We start from the raw sequence: 16,963 nt of genomic DNA on the forward strand, positions 1-16,963 counted from the left end.
TAGTTTTGCTTTGTTTGCTTTTGCCTCTATATGTTGCACTGCAATATTATGATTGCCTAAGACCTTAAATAATAAAACCAACTGGCATTAGCTACATTCCAATTTATTTTGTTTTCAGGTCAAGGATGTGTGTTCAGACAATTTTCACCAGACCTAGAATGTCTGTCTGTCTTCTGCTGTGTCATGAAGGGTCACTTTGCTTGTTTTACATACATTCAAACAGTAATTAAATTATCACAGACCATATGTTTCAGATTCCATTGCCATGTAATGCCAACTTCTAGATCCCCTTCCCTTTGCACCCATGTGTATACATACCTGTCAACTGAGGATTACACTTTGTGCATCTGATAGACTCTAGTCTACGAAAGCTGATGCCATAATAAAACTGGTTAGCCTTTAAGGTGCCATGAGGGCTGTTATTGTTTGTCTTCACCCCGTCTCTCAGGTTTGTGCGCTATTTGCTACATATGAGTTCTTTGGATGTGGCAATTCTCTTGCACGTGGAGCAAACTTAAGCGTAGCCTCCCTCGCTGCATTTCTGCGAGAAGAAACAAAATAGATGTTCCAACTCAACAATTCATTTACCCTTTTTTATTCCATTCATTTTGGATGGAACAATCACCCCATACACATGTTTGTTTGTGCATGAAGATGTGCTCTTCTTTAAATGAATGAAGGTACATATAGGAACACACACTGAAGGAGCATGAGGTGCAGAATTGGACTGGGGCAAGAAGACCATGAAACTCTTGCACATTAAAACTTCAAAAACAGATGATTCTCATGGTCATTTTTTTATTCAGCGCCATGCAACTTGAACTTAAGATTTCATTTGAACCCATACAATAAAATTTGAGGTTCATCACAGCAATTTTTCTGGGCCATAACTGTGTCAGGACCCTTTTTCTACAATAATCCTTCTTGAATAACTCACGGAAGGTGTATTAGATGCCATCTAGTCTAACCTGTTGCTCAGAGCAGGTTTTGCAACACAGGATGCATCTACAGCCATGTTGGATCAATGTGAAAGAAGCAATGCTACATCTAATATATGTGCACAGACAGTGCTTTTTTCTGGGGGGACGCAGGGGTACGCATACCCCTAAACATTTTGTGAATCTAAGTTTGGCCTCACTGATGGGCAATATTTCAATACGAGTAGGAAAATGAGAGTACCCCTAAACAGTTTTTTTTAGAAAAAACCCCACTGTGCACAGATATCTGTGGTTGCCTCCAGACTGTCATTATTTTGTAGGAGGGCTTCGAGTGCATGCCACAAATTTAGGTTTGCACAATTAAAGTGGATTCAAGCACTCTGTCGCACTAGGGAAACAAACCTACTTTAAAAGAAATGGACTTCTTGATGTTAGCAAAGTAATGCCTAAATACATTTAAAAATGCCAAATGAACGAATGAGTAATGGGAACAACATATAAATACCACTCAAGCAAATCAGGATGAATGCTCATTGCCTTATAATCAATCATTCCACAATGAAATCAGAAAGAAAGCTCAGTAAAAACTGGGCATAGTCTTGTGCATGAAACAATAATGAATTCTTTCCTCTGTACTCAGCTTGAGAAAAAACTGAACTATGGAACTCCCTGCCACAGGGATATTGGCCATTCCCAAAGAGGTGTTAGATAGCAATAAAAAATTATGTTGGTAATTGTCAACTGATTAGGCCAATATCCATCTGCCACCATTTTGATTTTGACTCTGTCCATGCACTAGCATTTTGTGACTGGTTGGCCTCTGGGATTTTTAGTCTTCCCAAGTGGACCCTGGGATTAAAAAGTGCGAGAAGCCCAAATTAGATCCTTAGGTGATATATTTATTTACAAAATGCATATTCCAGAAATGTACATATTAGGTTCTCAGGATGGCTGACAATGTAGTAAAAAAGTATGCAAGAGAATAATATAAAACATGCAAGCTAATGCATCAAAATTAAAGGAACAAATTAAAGTAGTAAAGCTCGTTTAAATCAAACTAAGTTTCCATTAGCACATTTTTAAAGCCTAGGAGAACAGAAGAGATTTTGCCTGGTGCCTAAAATATAGCAATGAGGTTTCCAGGTGGGCCTCCTTGGAGACAGCTTTCCAAAGGTGAGGAGCCACCACAGAAAAGTCTCTCTCTCCCTCTCTCCCCCGCCCACACTTTATGTTTGTTCAAGGCTCCTATATTTGCCCACTCATGAGATGATTGTTTTATATTGTATAAGCCATCATTTATCCATTATTATCCTATATGTGCCATTTCTGATTTCCCAGGCTTCTTAGAGGCAACTAGCCCACTTCACATAGTCATCCCATCCTGAGGATCTTGGAAGAATAGTACAAAGGTAGCTATGTAATAGAAAAATAAAAATAAACTTTATGCATGACTGCAGCCTTATACTAACTTGAGAATAAGAATTAACTAAATAGGATTACTTCCAAGTAAATACTCATAGGCTCAGGCTGTGCAGCTGAAGATAATTCCCCCCCCCCCATTTGTTCAGCTGATTGCACTTTAACTTCCTTATGAGATTCATTCGTTATCTTTCCAGAGTGATTCATTTGTCATCAGAGATCCTTTTCTAGATCAGCCGCTGTTTACATTGCTTTGGTTTAGCATTCATTTTATTTTATTTTCCATTCCAAGGATATTTTACTGCATGCTCACTGCTAAGACCTTCAGCTATGACCACACACATCCTAAATTCACTTCCCACATCAGCTGCAGCTCATCGCTGTGTTGAGATGGAACAAATGAACAGAGTGCTTTCAACATATTTGACCAAGGGAGGTGGGAGTAAGAAGGAGGGGAGAAGCTAGAAATCCGAAATAGGGAACTAAGCCACAAATAGAAGATGCTGCAGCTGCAATCCTTATGGCCTGTTACAGTTGGGAAACCTCATCAAAAACAATGGGACATACATGTGATGTGCATAAGACTGGCTGCACATCTCTGAATGCCCGTTTACCTGTATGTTCATTGCTCACTCTACACATATATGCCACACTGAACTGAGTTTGGATTTTAGATCATGAATAGGAAACCCAGCTGCCACTTCTGAGGATTTCCTGTTTCTCTGAAAGACGTTGGCTCATTTGCTCATCCCTTTACAAGAAAAACAACAACTATCTGTTGCATTTCTGTGGTTAGAAAGAAAGCAATTTCTGCACAGGAGTACATTTTTTAAAATTTGCAATGTTTCTCTAGCCATGTAATGTGTACAAAAATGTATATGTTAGGGCGAAGTGTGTATATATTTGAGAAAATAACATACAAGAATGCATGGTATTAGGGGAAATTGTTCTGCAGTGGTGTGTGTGTATTAGGCAAAAGTACATGCAAGATGTGTATGTTTCAGATAAATTCACACTAAAATGCTGCTGAATTTTCATGTTATGCATATTGTGTGAGACAACAGAAAATGAAGAGTTTTGTAGGGAGCCAACTATGGAACAACCAAGTACAAAGAAATCTGGGGCTGATGGCAGCTGTGATCTAAAACCTCTGGAAGGCACCAAGTCAGCAAAGGCTGACTTAAAGCTTGATTATAGTGATAAATCAATACATTTTTTTTACTTGTGTAACTAGCTAATGAGCATCCATATCTGAACCATAGGGGGGAAAGGCTTCCCACTTCATCCATACATTCCTCAGTAAGCCGCTGCAAGATTGTTGTTTTTTGTTTTTGTCAAAAAGCTTGGGGAGTCTGTAACTTGATTATTTCACTTGGAATGGAAATAGAAGCCAGGGCCAGCCCAAGACAAAATCCTGCAAGCATTGCTCCCTCTCCCTAGCAGTGAAAACACAAGAATAATATGTTAAAATAGCTTTAGCAATTTGCTACATGAAACCCCAAACCAGAGAATACAACAGAAAATGAATGCATTATGTAATCACTTGTGGAACAGTTGTCACAGCGAAAGAAGAGGCGCAAATGTGATGGAGACGCCTCACTCTGTCTCATGGTGGAGCTGGTCCTTGCTGGTCCTGTGGCTTTTCACCCTAGAATAATCTGGAATGGTGGTGTGATGCATTTTTCAAAGAAACTCAGTGCTCAAGAGAATGCCTTGCACTTTTCATAAGCTCTTTCATAACAAGTGAAAGACCCTCCCTGCTTCGGTTCCTTATAAACCAGAATCTCCATATTTGTTGCTAACTAGGGCAGAGCAAACCCAAAAGCTGTATTCACACGGAAATGGGTCAATCAAAAGCCTCTGAAATTTCTTCTAATGTAGACATTCTTGCACAGAAGTTTCCTCAAAAAGGATACATTTTTGTATTATTTTTCAATAATATGTACATTTTATTTAATTTTGTTTGACACGTTATATGCCACTTAACTACATTTTTGTACATGTTATTTGGCTGGGAAATTGCATTCCAATATTCAGGGAAGTGCACTTTTTGAAGGATGCCTGTATTTCAGATCATATATTGCTCCTTAAAGTATATAGGTGGGTATATAGGTGGGTTTGCTTTTTAAACAGGAACTGAATTGAATTTATCCCTCATTCCTACTATCCAGACACTTAAAACTATGGCCTATTTCACACAGTATGTGATAGGAAACTCAAGTTTGTCCTTGACCTGTATTGATGCAGGTGTTTGTTGCGTTCATGCTTTTCAATTATACATAGTACACACAAAAAGTGCAAATACATAGTACACACAAAAAGTGCAAATACTATTTCTGTGGCTGAGTCCTTACTTGAGAGAGATCTTGTGATTTAAATAACTATGTATCAGGGAGAAATCTGATAACTAATATCTGATAACTAAGTTTCTGTTCCAGCCATCACTGCTGGCTGAAAGTATACCAACTAAATTACTTTCTACCACCAGATTTTAAAAGGGGTTGGTGGATTCAAGCCTTTCCAACTGAAACGGAATATGCAATTATGTTGTTGCGGATCTGACAAAGGAATCACTATTTGCAGGACTCAAACCAGTGGATTCAAGTTACAAGAAAGGAGATTCTGATGGAACATCAGGAAGAACTTTCTGACAGTAAGGGCTGTTCAACAGTGGAACAATCTCAGAAGGTTGTGGACTCTCCTTCCTTGGAGGTTCTTAAGCAGAGGGTGGATGACCATCTGGCATGGGTGCTTTAGTTGAGATTCCTGCATTGCAGGGGGTTGGACTAGATGACCCTCAGGGTCCCTTCCAACTGTACAATTCTATGATTCTGTGATCACAATATATTTGTTGAACCTTAAGGTGTGATCAGACTTTAAGGTGTAAACCATTTCTTTTTCGGGTTTCCCAGCGGAAACAAAATAACCGCTAATTTTTCAATGCTCTGACTTGCAATGTTGTTTGTCGGTTTACTCTAAATATTTGCCGAATGCAAAATGTGTGCCTGTAAAAGTCCCTGGACCTTTTGCATCTGTGTTCATTATGAATCGTGTGCACTGTCCTGGATGTCATTTGCTCCTGTGTTTCTATTTGAAAAGGGACACTGCTTCAGTCAACAGTTGGTAGGAAAAGGAGATGCACATATTTGAAATTGAAAGTTGGTTGACTCAACAAGTAATCTTCCATACTTGGCATTTTGTGTGTGTGTGTGAGAGAGAGAGGAGGGGGCATATAAATAAAAAAGAGGCGAGTGCCCTCTAGCTGATAAAACTGCACTTCACATCATTTCTGGACCCATGAAGCCAATCTCATATTGTAAACTCTAATTGTTAAATTCTGAAAAATACTTTTCACTGATTTCAATTGGGCGGGGTATAAATAATATATTATTATTATTATTATTATTATTATTATTATTATTATTATTATTATTATTTGCTTCCAGATAAGTGTGCTTGGGATTGCACCATTAGTGGCAGTAATGCATAAAATTCTCTTGAAGGTTTTTTTTTAAAAAAAAACTTTGACATTGATAAACCACACATGCCCATATATATCTCCACCTTCACTTTAATTTATTATTATTATTATTATTATTATTATTATTATTATTATTATTTAAAATCTCAGTGTGCTTTTGCTCTAAAGCTGCAGAACTGTGTAAAGAATGTCATAAAAAGGGACATGGGAGCGAAGTATTTTCATTCCTTCCTGTTGTCTAAGGAATGTTCTGATGATATCAGGGTCTGCAAAATTCCTCTCCCTTCTCCTCCAACCCTGAATATCTAGCAATTATCTAGTTTTTGCTTAGACAAAAGAAAGGCGCATGCTGAGCTCACACTCCTCTATCCCATCCAACAAAATGTGGCCTTAAATAAAACTCCCGCAACAAAGCAAAGCTTTTCTACAAGGCACTAGAATACTTTTTTTTTTTTTTTGAGGAAAAAAGCCTGAGCAAATCCATGACTTTTTTGCAATAAAAACACAATATGCTATAAAATAATTCAAAAGAAACTTAAAAAAAAAAGATTTCGCAGAACGGTATATGAAATGAATTGCTCCTGTAGCTCATGTGTATCACATGAAGGAAGACAGTGCCCTCTGGTGTTCTTCAGAAAAGATGTTTCTACCCACTCAGTGCTTAGGTTCTGAAACCAGCCTGACTCAAAACCAATCCAAGTCACTGGGAGAGCAATCGCTGGTAAATGGATGGCACTTGACTGCCATCTTAATATGTTGCTGCATGCTTGGTGAATGCACGTCATGTCAAAGTGAGATCAAAAGGGAACCGTATGTAACCCGAGGTACCACTGTATTCTATTGGGAGCAACCCAGAGTGGCTGGGGAAACCCGGCCAGATGGGTGGGGTATAAATAAATTATTCTTCTTGTTGTTGTTAGCTGCATGAGGATGAAAAGATTAAAAATCAAAATGAAAGAGGAAAGGGAGACAGAATTGGATATATGCAGCCTAATTCTCCACCACCATATTACTGCCTAATACAGTTCTCTACTCATGGGAGGGTTATTTTTTTTATTTAAAAAACCTAGCGCTTTACTTTTCAACTGATTCCCCCCCCCCCCCAATTCATAAGTTCAATAGTAACACTGGATAGGTGCCAATTGCAAATACAATATTAGGCAAGCTTTGCACTTTCAAAGTGCTTAGCTTTGCTTACCAAAAAGAGTTGACAGATTGATAGAATCATAGAGTTGGAAGGGACCCTGAGGGTGAGGATCATCTAGTCCAACCCAAATATGTAGCACAATGAACATGCTGCAAATGAAAAACTGCACTTCGCAGATGCCCTGATTTGCATAGGAAAGTGTCTGGGTAAATTCCAACTATTTTTAAACGCATGTCACTGCTTCTATCTATACTATGCTAGTGTAACATTTTAACTTGCCAAGTCAAATCAAATGCAAGTAATTTTTTGTAACTGCATTCATGGTCAATGGAAACCATCTTTTGGAGACTCCTTGCAAGGCATACAGAAATAGCAGGTAATTAAGTGTAGTACTTTACAGCCTAAATAAATGCAATTTACTAATTTTGATAAGTGCTCTCTTTCAGTCTGAGCACCATAATAATAAAAAAGGTCACTCCCATTGGAATCATGATTATACGCAGGTGGAAGTGGCTTTTAGCCCATACTAGAGCATCCCTCGGGAAAAAGAAAAATCCACACAACTGCCAGCACACGACTTCCATTTCGGAAAACAGAAAGCCAAACACTAATTTTTGTATAACCGGCAACGGCATGAAATGTGACTTTATAGCCAAATTACACGGGCCAATCTCTTTCCTCATAAATGCCAGATGGAATTTTTGGGCACAATCCAGCCAAAGTTCAGTACTTTTATATACCATCAGTTTCAATGGCAGAGTCACACACATGTTTAACTTTAACAGTGCAGTCCTATGCATGTTTACTTGGAAATAAATTTAAAGCAAGAGCAGTGGGACATTATCTGAGGAAAACATGTGTAGGATTTCAGCCTAAAGTCCAATCTGTGCCATTTAGAGTAAGTGGTGCTTCAGGTTAAGAACAGTTTCAGGTTAAGTACGGACCTCTGGAACAAATTAAGTACTTAACCCGAGGTACTCTATATATATATATATATATATATATATATATATATATACGCGGGTGGCGCTGTGGGTAAAACCTCAGCACCTAGGACTTGCCGATCGTATGGTCGGCGGTTCGAATCCCCACGGCGGGGTGAGCTCCCGTCGTTCGGTCCCAGCTCCTAGCCCACCTAGCAGTTCAAAAGCACTCTTAAGTGCAAGTAGATAAATAGGTACCGCTTTATAGCGGGAAGGTAAACGGCGTTTCCATGTGCTGCGCTGGTGCTGGCTCGCAAGAGCAGCTTCATCACGCTGGCCACGTGACCCGGAAGTGTCTCCGGACAGCGCTGGCCCCCGGCCTCTTAAGTGAGATGGGCGCACAACCCTAGAGTCGGACATGGCTGGCCCGTACGGGCAGGGGTACCTTTACCTTTTATATATATGGAATTTGTATACCACTTAATTGTAAAAACTTCTAAGAGGCTTACATAAAATATACATAATTTTAATTTTATACATTAAAATTATTGATTAAAGTCTCATGCCTGCCCTTTCCCCATTTTGCTCCCTGTTTGAAAATCAGCCCTCGCCCAGATTCACCTTCCTCTGCTAGCTACCATTTCATTTCCTCCTGCTCATTTCCTCTTTCCTTTACATTGACTTCAGCTCTGATCATCCGCTTTACCCACCTCCTACGTGGCAAAGAGTCCCTGGAAATGCTCATTTGAAATTGAGGAATGGCTCACAGCTTGAGCTGGACGTCCTCCAGTGAGGCTCCAGATTTGGGAGCATTGTGGGAAATTTGCATGGTGGCTAAAACTGCCTGGAACTGCTCAGAGTGCCAGGCTTGGGGTTGGGTGGGATATGGGTGGGTTTAGAGCTGGCATCTGTAAAGGGTCCTGCCAGCTGCCCAAATATACAAAGTGCTGAAGGCATGTATGGCATTTACCACCAACATATGCTCACAACATACCTTTGTGCTCACCAGTGCCCATGACTGTTATAACTAATTTCACATCTCCAAACGTGTTTACAGAGTGTTGACTCTACTTACATGATTCAAATGCATGTCCTTTTGTAAGCACCACGAACTGACTATACCTTGATTTATGATTATAAATATATATGGAATTAACTTTATCTCACATGCCAGCAAAGCTAATCCTCCCAGCAGCTGTTCCCACTCAAGTACAAAATGAATATGATTTTAACTACGCCTGGATCTAACCTAATAAATTCTATTGTTTTCCTAAGCACTTCTGCAAATTAAAGTGAACTCTGGGTTGCCATCCAGACACATGTATTGGGCTGAAGTGGCTTTTAGGCATGTAGCCAAATAGCTTCCCAATTCCCTAATAGGGTATATAGAACTCTCCCTCTAGAAAATATGTGCATCAAACGTGAAAAAACAAGCTCCTTTCCATTTCCTTTAAGTTTTTTTTTAAGTTTCCTAGCATTGCCAAAGTGCCTCGGCAGGGTTTAACTGTGTGACCCTATGGCAAAGAAGTGTGCAGCCTCCAAGTCTCCCACCCTGCAGGCCTGTCAACTCCTTCATCAGCAGCTGACTCCCCCCACACCCCATCCATTCTGCTCATAGGGGTGGACAAATCTATCTATTTCACTTTCTCATTTTCCAATCTCGACATTTCCCCATCAGCTCATTTTTTTTTTAAGCCCACATGAGAATTCAGCAGCACTTTAGTGCAAATTTGTCCAAACTTAACAAACTTTTGTACACAATTCTACTGAATATAATGCATTTTACCGTATATGTTATTTTCAGTTCACTCTAGCATGTGCACTTATGTATACATTATGTGCTTGCCTGGAGAACTGCAGCACAAAATTCTGAGAAAAGCACATTTCAAAGGATGGTTGTGATTTGGTTCACACAGTTTTGGGAAGTGCCAATTAGGTAGGTTTGCCTTTAAATAGAAACTGAATACCCATACCTATGTTATCTATGTTTAAATTTTAAGAGGAAGGGAACTTTTGAAAGACTAATGCAATGTTTCCCAAACTTATGATAGCTTAAACTGTTTTGCCTGTTAAACCTTGATTTCGGATTTAGGGTCCACAAAGGTGTTGGAAATGTAAATGTTTTAATAAAGATGATGATGATAATAATTTTATATGCCGCCCATCTGGCTGGGTTGCTCAAGCCACTCTGGGTAGCTCCCAACAAAATATTAAAAATAGAATAAACCATCAACCATTAAAAACTTCTAGAGTTACAATTCCTGGGCAGAACCTTTCATGCAAGTCTGTTGTAAGGTGTTCCTAGTCAAGGGCTGTGGAAACGGTTGTACTCTAGAGGTTATTGTGCAGGACAAGCCCCTGACCACTGCCTATGCTGGCTAGGTCTGATGGGAGTTAAACAACATTTGGTGGGTTAGCTCCCCATTTCTCTCCTAGTCCAAGAGAGGCTTGATCACCTTTGCTCTTGTGTATTTTTACCGTTGGTGTAAATATGTGATTGATTGATTCTTTGTGGCACACCCAGATGTGTCATCACATAAGAGACAGAAAATCCCCAAGACGGCATGGGGAGGGATGGTACCTCAGGTGGGGGACATGTCATGCTCCTTCTGGGGCAGTTTGTCCACCTTGAACTCAGCTCTCACCTGTGGCTCCTAGAAGCTGTCAACATGTGACTGGCCACATGCTGGGAACAGCTTCGACTGGCTGGCTAAACCAGGTGAGGGCAGTCCACTGGCTCTCAAGCCTTTGGTGAGTTAGGGACTTTGCCTGCATGTGAAGCCAGGTTCCGGCAGACTTGAGTGGACAAGACCAATAGTGGGGCCAACAGTCAAGAAGGCAGTTATGTAGAGGGAAGTGAGGGGCAGATGGGGCATGCCAACCTGGGAAGGTAGCCCATCTCGGAAGAAGGAAAACTCTGGTCTTAAACCTTCACTGCCTTTGGGGATATATATCTTTGGGAGAAGGGACGCGGGTGGCGCTGTGGGTAAAAGCCTCAGCGCCTAGGGCTTGCCGATCGAAAGGTCGGCGGTTCGAATCCCCGCAGCGTGGTGCGCTCCCGCTGCTCGGTCCCAGCGCCTGCCAACCTAGCAGTTCGAAAGCACCCCCGGGTGCAAGTAGATAAATAGGGACCGCTTACCAGCGGGAAGGTAAACGGTGTTTCCGTGTGCGGCTCTGGCTCGCCAGAGCAGCAATGTCACGCTGGCCACGTGACCCGGAAGTGTCTCCGGACAGCGCTGGCCCCCGGCCTCTTGAGTGAGATGGGTGCACAACCCCAGAGTCTGTCAAGACTGGCCCGTACGGGCAGGGGTACCTTTACCTTTACCTTTTTATCTTCGGGAGAAGAGGGGTGAAGGAGTAAACCCTGCACAAATCCAGAGTAGAGTCCCTACGACATTTGGACGGTGTCTTGTATGCCTCCTTCCAGCAACTCCTGCAGCCAAGCTGGTGCCGAACGTCTTGCTCTGCTTCCCTTTGGACCACATCAGCAAGGCCAAGAGGGAGGGTCTTGTCATCTGGGCAGCCCAGGATCTCCATACACACTGCCCAGACTTGCACCTTGGGGAGGCCCCCTTGGTTCTGCCAACCCAGCAGTTTGACTTCACCCTGCCTGGAGGCACACTTTCATTACTTTCATTAATATCATTTTGTTTTTTTAAAAAATAAGATTTTTATTGATTTCCAAATTTTTAACATACACAAAAACAACATAAAAAACAAACACAAAAAGTCATATTTTCTTTACCTTATTTCCATAAACCTCTTTTCCCGGACTTCCCCATACCTTCCCCTTTTTGCATCCTTAATTTTAAACAATTGTTCAGCAACCCTTCTTAGCCAATTAAATATAAATTCATTCTCCTTTTCAATTCCACCCTAAAAACAAACACAGTTTACCGCTGCAATTCTTATCCTTCTTCGGCACCAGCTGGCCGACCATACCCAAGAGAAATGCCTCTGGTTTCTTGTTAAAGGTGCACTTAAGCACTTTCTTAATCTCATTATAAATCATTTCCCAGAAGGCCTTAATCTTTGGGCAGGTCCACCAAAGGTGGAAAAAGGTACCTTCAGTCTCATTACATTTCCAACATTTGTTATTGGGCAAATGGTAAATCTTCGCAAGCTTAACTGGGGTCATGTACCACCTATAAATCATTTTCATAATGTTTTCTCGTAGGGCATTACATGCCGTAAATTTAATACCTGTGGTCCATAACTGCTCCCAGTCAGCAAACATAATGTCATGACCTATGTCCTGTGCCCATTTAACCATAGCTGATTTCACTGTCTCATCTATTGTATTCCACTTCAACAGCAAGTTATACATTCTTGATAAATTCTTAGTATTGGGTTCTAGCAGTTCTGTTTCTAGTTTTGATTTCTCCACCTGGAAACCAATTTTCCTGTCTTGTTTGTAAGCCTCCATTATTTGAAAATAATGGAGCCAGTCTCGTACCTTGGACTTTATTTTCTCATAGCTTTGTAATTTAAGTTCACCACCTTCTTGTTCTAAAATTTCAGAATATTTCGGCCAATTAGTTCTCATATTAAGTTTTTTTACCTCCTTGGCCTCCATAGGTGAAAGCCACCTGGGAGTTTTATTTTCCAATAAATCTTTATACCGAATCCAAACGTTATATAGTGCTTTCCTAACAATATGATTTTTAAAACCCTTATACACTTTAACCTTGTCATACCAAATATACGCATGCCAACCGAAATTATTATCAAATCCTTCCAAGTCTAAAATGTCTGCATTTTCAAGAAGTAGCCAATCTTTTAACCAGCAGAAAGCTGCCGATTCATAGTAGAGTCTTAAGTCCGGCAGGGCAAACCCCCCTCTTTCTTTAGAATCGGTAAGTATCTTGAACTTAATTCTGGGCTTTTTGCCCTGCCAGACAAATTTAGATATGTCTTTCTGCCACTTCTTGAAACAGTCCAGTTTATCAACAATTTGTAATGTCTGAAACAAAAATAACATTCTAGGCAATACATTCATTTTAATTACTGCAATTCGACCTAACAAGGAAAGCTTCAGGTTTGACCATGTTTCTAAATCTTTCTTTATCTCAGTCCAGCACTTATCATAGTTATCCTTAAATAAGTTTACATTCTTAGATGTCATGTTAATCCCCAGGTATTTTACACTCTTTGCCACCACTAACCCAGTTTCCTCTTGGAATCTCTCTCTTTCAACATTTGTTAAGTTTTTTTCCAGTACCTTGGTTTTTTGTTTGTTCAACTTAAATCCTGCGACCTGGCCAAATACTTGAATTAATTCTAGAGCTCTTTTGGTACTAGTGTCTGGCTCTTGCAGGGTCAATACTAAGTCATCTGCAAAGGCCTTCAATTTGTAGTGTCTAGCTCCGACCTGAATCCCTTTTACCAGCTGGTCCCCCCTAATCATATTTAACAGAACCTCCAGGACCGATATAAAAAGTAATGGGGATATTGGGCACCCCTGACGTGTCCCTTTTTCTATAGGTAATTCATCCATGACCACATTATTTACAATTAGCTTTGCCTTTTGCTCAAAATAAATTGCACTTATACCATTTTCAAACTTTTGGCCTACCCCCATCCCATGGAGATTCTTCTTCATAAATTTCCAAGATATATTGTCAAAGGCTTTCTCCGCGTCCACAAAAATTAAAACTGCCTTTGTGTTAATATTCACTGTCAACATTTCTATAATGTCAATTATATTCCTTACATTGGTGGATATATGTCTACCCGGGAGAAAGCCTGCCTGATCTTTGTGAATCTCCTCCACCAGCACCTTCTTCAATCTTTTTGCCAAAATGTCTGCAAAAATTTTATAATCCACATTAAGTAATGATATAGGGCGGTAGTTCTTGATCTGTTTTTTATCAACCTCAGTCTTTGGTATAAGTGTAATGAAAGCTTCTTTCCACGTCTCAGGTGCCCTTTTCCCCTCTAATATCTCGTTACAAACCTCCTTAAGCGGCTGTGTTATCCAGTCCTTCAAAGCTTTGTAGTATCTGGAGGTTAATCCATCTGGCCCTGGAGATTTCCCCAATTGCATATCTTGAATGGCACCCTCAGTTTCTTGTTCAGTTATTTTCTCATGTAGAAGCAGCATACTTTGTTGCGAAATTTTTTGTAATCCATATTTCTTGAGAAATTCTTCCATTTCTCTTTCGTTTTCCGGCCCTTGTGCGTACAGTCTTCTGAAATAACTCTGAGAGCAATTACTGATCTCATTTGGTTTAGAAATGTTCTTTCCGTCTACCTCCAAACTTGTGACTGTATTCAATTTCTGTCTCTTCTTCAATTGCCATGATAGGAGTTTTCCACATTTATCTGCCGATTCGAATGTCTTTTGTCTCATTCGCTTAATTTTCCATTCAATCTCCTGATTCATCAATTCCATATATTGCTTCTGATACAGTTTAATTTCTCTCAAGATCTCATGTGACTTTGGGTTAGATCTCAATTTCTTTTCACTGTCTTTTATCTTTTCCAAAATTTTATCTTTCTTCTCCTGCTGTTTCCTCCTTTTCAATGAATTCTGCTGTATCAGGAAGCCCCTCATCACGGCCTTGCTTGCGTCCCAGATCACTCGTTTCTCCACTTCTGTCCTCAGATTTATCTCAAAGTAATCCTTCAAGGTCTTTTGGGCCTTTTGGTACACCTCTGGATCTCTAAATAGGGTGTCATTCATTCTCCATCTGAAGGAACCAGCTGTTGTTATTTTCATTTCCATCTTTACCGCATTATGGTCGGAGCATGTCTTTGGGCAGATTTCCACTTTCTTTATCTTCGGAGCCATTCCACTAGTAATCCATATTTGATCTATTCTTGTCCAGGTCATCTGTGATTCTGAAAAGAATGTTCCCTCCCTCTCGAGAGGATTTCTTGTTCTCCAAATGTCAATCAGGTCCAAGTTGTCAGTCATTTCAAAGAAGGTCTTAGGTAATCTCCCGTCCTTGGAGATCACCTGTCTTTGTGCTTTGTCCATATTTGTAGAGACGACACCGTTCATATCCCCTAAAAGAATCACCTTATAGTCCAAATAGTCCATTAATGTCTCGTGCAATTTCTTGTAAAATTCTGCCTTCCCTTCATTCGGTGCATAAATTCCAAATATCAAAATTTTTTCTCCTTGAATCTGTATCTCGATTGCCAAAATTCTTCCATGTTCATCTTTAAAAATCTGTTTTGGAGCCAATTTCTCTTTTGCATAGATCACCACTCCTCTTTTCTTAACTTTATCTGATGAAATAAATTCTTGTCCCAATCTTTTATTTATAAGTAATCTTCTCTGTGCCCTTGTCACGTGGGTTTCTTGTAGACAAATCAGATCCAATTGTTCTCTTTTCAAAATGTGAAAAACCTCATGCCTTTTTCTGGGAAGGTTCAGTCCATTACAATTCCAAGTTAAGAATCTCAGAGACATTGTTAATTAGTTGCCTCCAACTGCACCCTGCCGCTGTTCTTCGTCCGTAGGTGATTTAAATCCAAATGTCAAGTTCCCCAAGTCTGTATCCAATGTTGAATGTAAAACCCCTTTCACCAGGTCCTCTCCGTACTTGTGTAAAAATTGTTCTTTGTCTTGTACTGTTCTTATCTTAACTTTCTTTCCTCTGAAATTAAAAGACAAACCCTGTGGAAATTCCTACCTGAAAGGTATGTTGTTCTTCTTCAGCAGGTCAACCGACGTCTTGAACTGGGTTCTCACCTCCAGAATATATTTTGGGATATCCCTGTAGATTTGCACAGAGATGTTTTGAATCTGAAGTGTCTTCTGGTAATGCAAGCTTAATATCTTGTCTCTTTCCTCTTTGGATCTCAATGTTATGAGGCAATCCCTTGGAATCTTCCTGCCTTGCCTTCTGCCCAGTCTGAAGGCAGTTGTTATCTCAAATTCTTTTTCCTCTAGGTTTTCCTGCCAAAAGTCTGAAATTTCTTTTGTGAGAAAGTCCACTAGGTTGTCCCCTTCACTTTCTGGAACAAGCCTCAGTCTCAAATTCTTCTCCTTACGCTGCATATCCCATAAAGACAAGGTCGCCTCATGTTGGTCCAGCCTCCTGCAAACCGGTACTAAATTTTCCTGTGTAGATTCCGCAGTGGATTTAGCTTCTTCTGCAATCTTCCTAATTGTGGCGTTTTCCTCGACCAATTTGTGTATAATCTGTGTATTAGATGTCACTCTCTTGGTGTTCAAGTCTAATTTTGCCGTTAAATCTGCCAGTTGTTTAGTATTTTCTGTACTCTGTTTATTCAATTTTTCTAAAGATTCATTTATCTTCAATAATGCCTGCGTCACTGACTTCATGAATGCACTTATTCCTTTTTCCTGTCCGCCTGGACCTGTTGGCAATAGTCCTGATAAAGAGCCCCTTTTCTTTTGTGCTGCTTTAGACTTAGATCTTGTTGCTATCTCATCTGCAGGGCCACTCATGTCCCAAGGTCGTTCTCACAGGAACAGGTCTTGAATGGAAAAATCCAGTGACTTTGTTTTTAACAGTCAGTGTTGCAACTGTTGTCTTCAGCCCTCTAGAGGGAGTCAAGATATTCAGTAAACAGGGAAACAATGAATCCAAAAACCCTCAGAGGGAAAAAGTTACTAAGAAACATCTCTCAGTCTTTTCAGTTGCAACCGTATTATTTCTGCAGAGCCTCAATAAATTGTGTCTAATAAAGTCCCCACTTTGCAACACATCTGACAGTTCCCTGTCAAAGTGCTTCACCCAGACAGTCCGTTCCCAGAGTCAGAGGCTGCAGTAAATTGTCCCTTTAAAAACTTTTCCCGCAGGTTTCCTTTCTTCTTCTCCCCCCCCCCCGTTCCTGCTTACTAGGGGGGGGACTTAAGCTCAATGCTAGGGTTGGTCCTTTCAAAAATTATCCTTAAATTTATCAATTACAGTTTGCTGGATCCGTTGCTTTAGCAGTCATGCAATCTGGGGAAGGCAGAGTTCCTTTATTTGCCGTCCCCACTTTCGGCCGAATTTTTAGGAATTTAATTTGAAGTCCCGATAAGGTTGCCAATCCTACTCACGGGAGTCTCTTTTCAGTCCAAATTTCAGGAAGG

This window comes from Podarcis cretensis (assembly GCF_951804945.1).
Source record: "Podarcis cretensis genome assembly, chromosome: 5".
In the NCBI taxonomy this organism is placed as follows: Eukaryota; Metazoa; Chordata; class Lepidosauria; order Squamata; family Lacertidae; genus Podarcis; species Podarcis cretensis.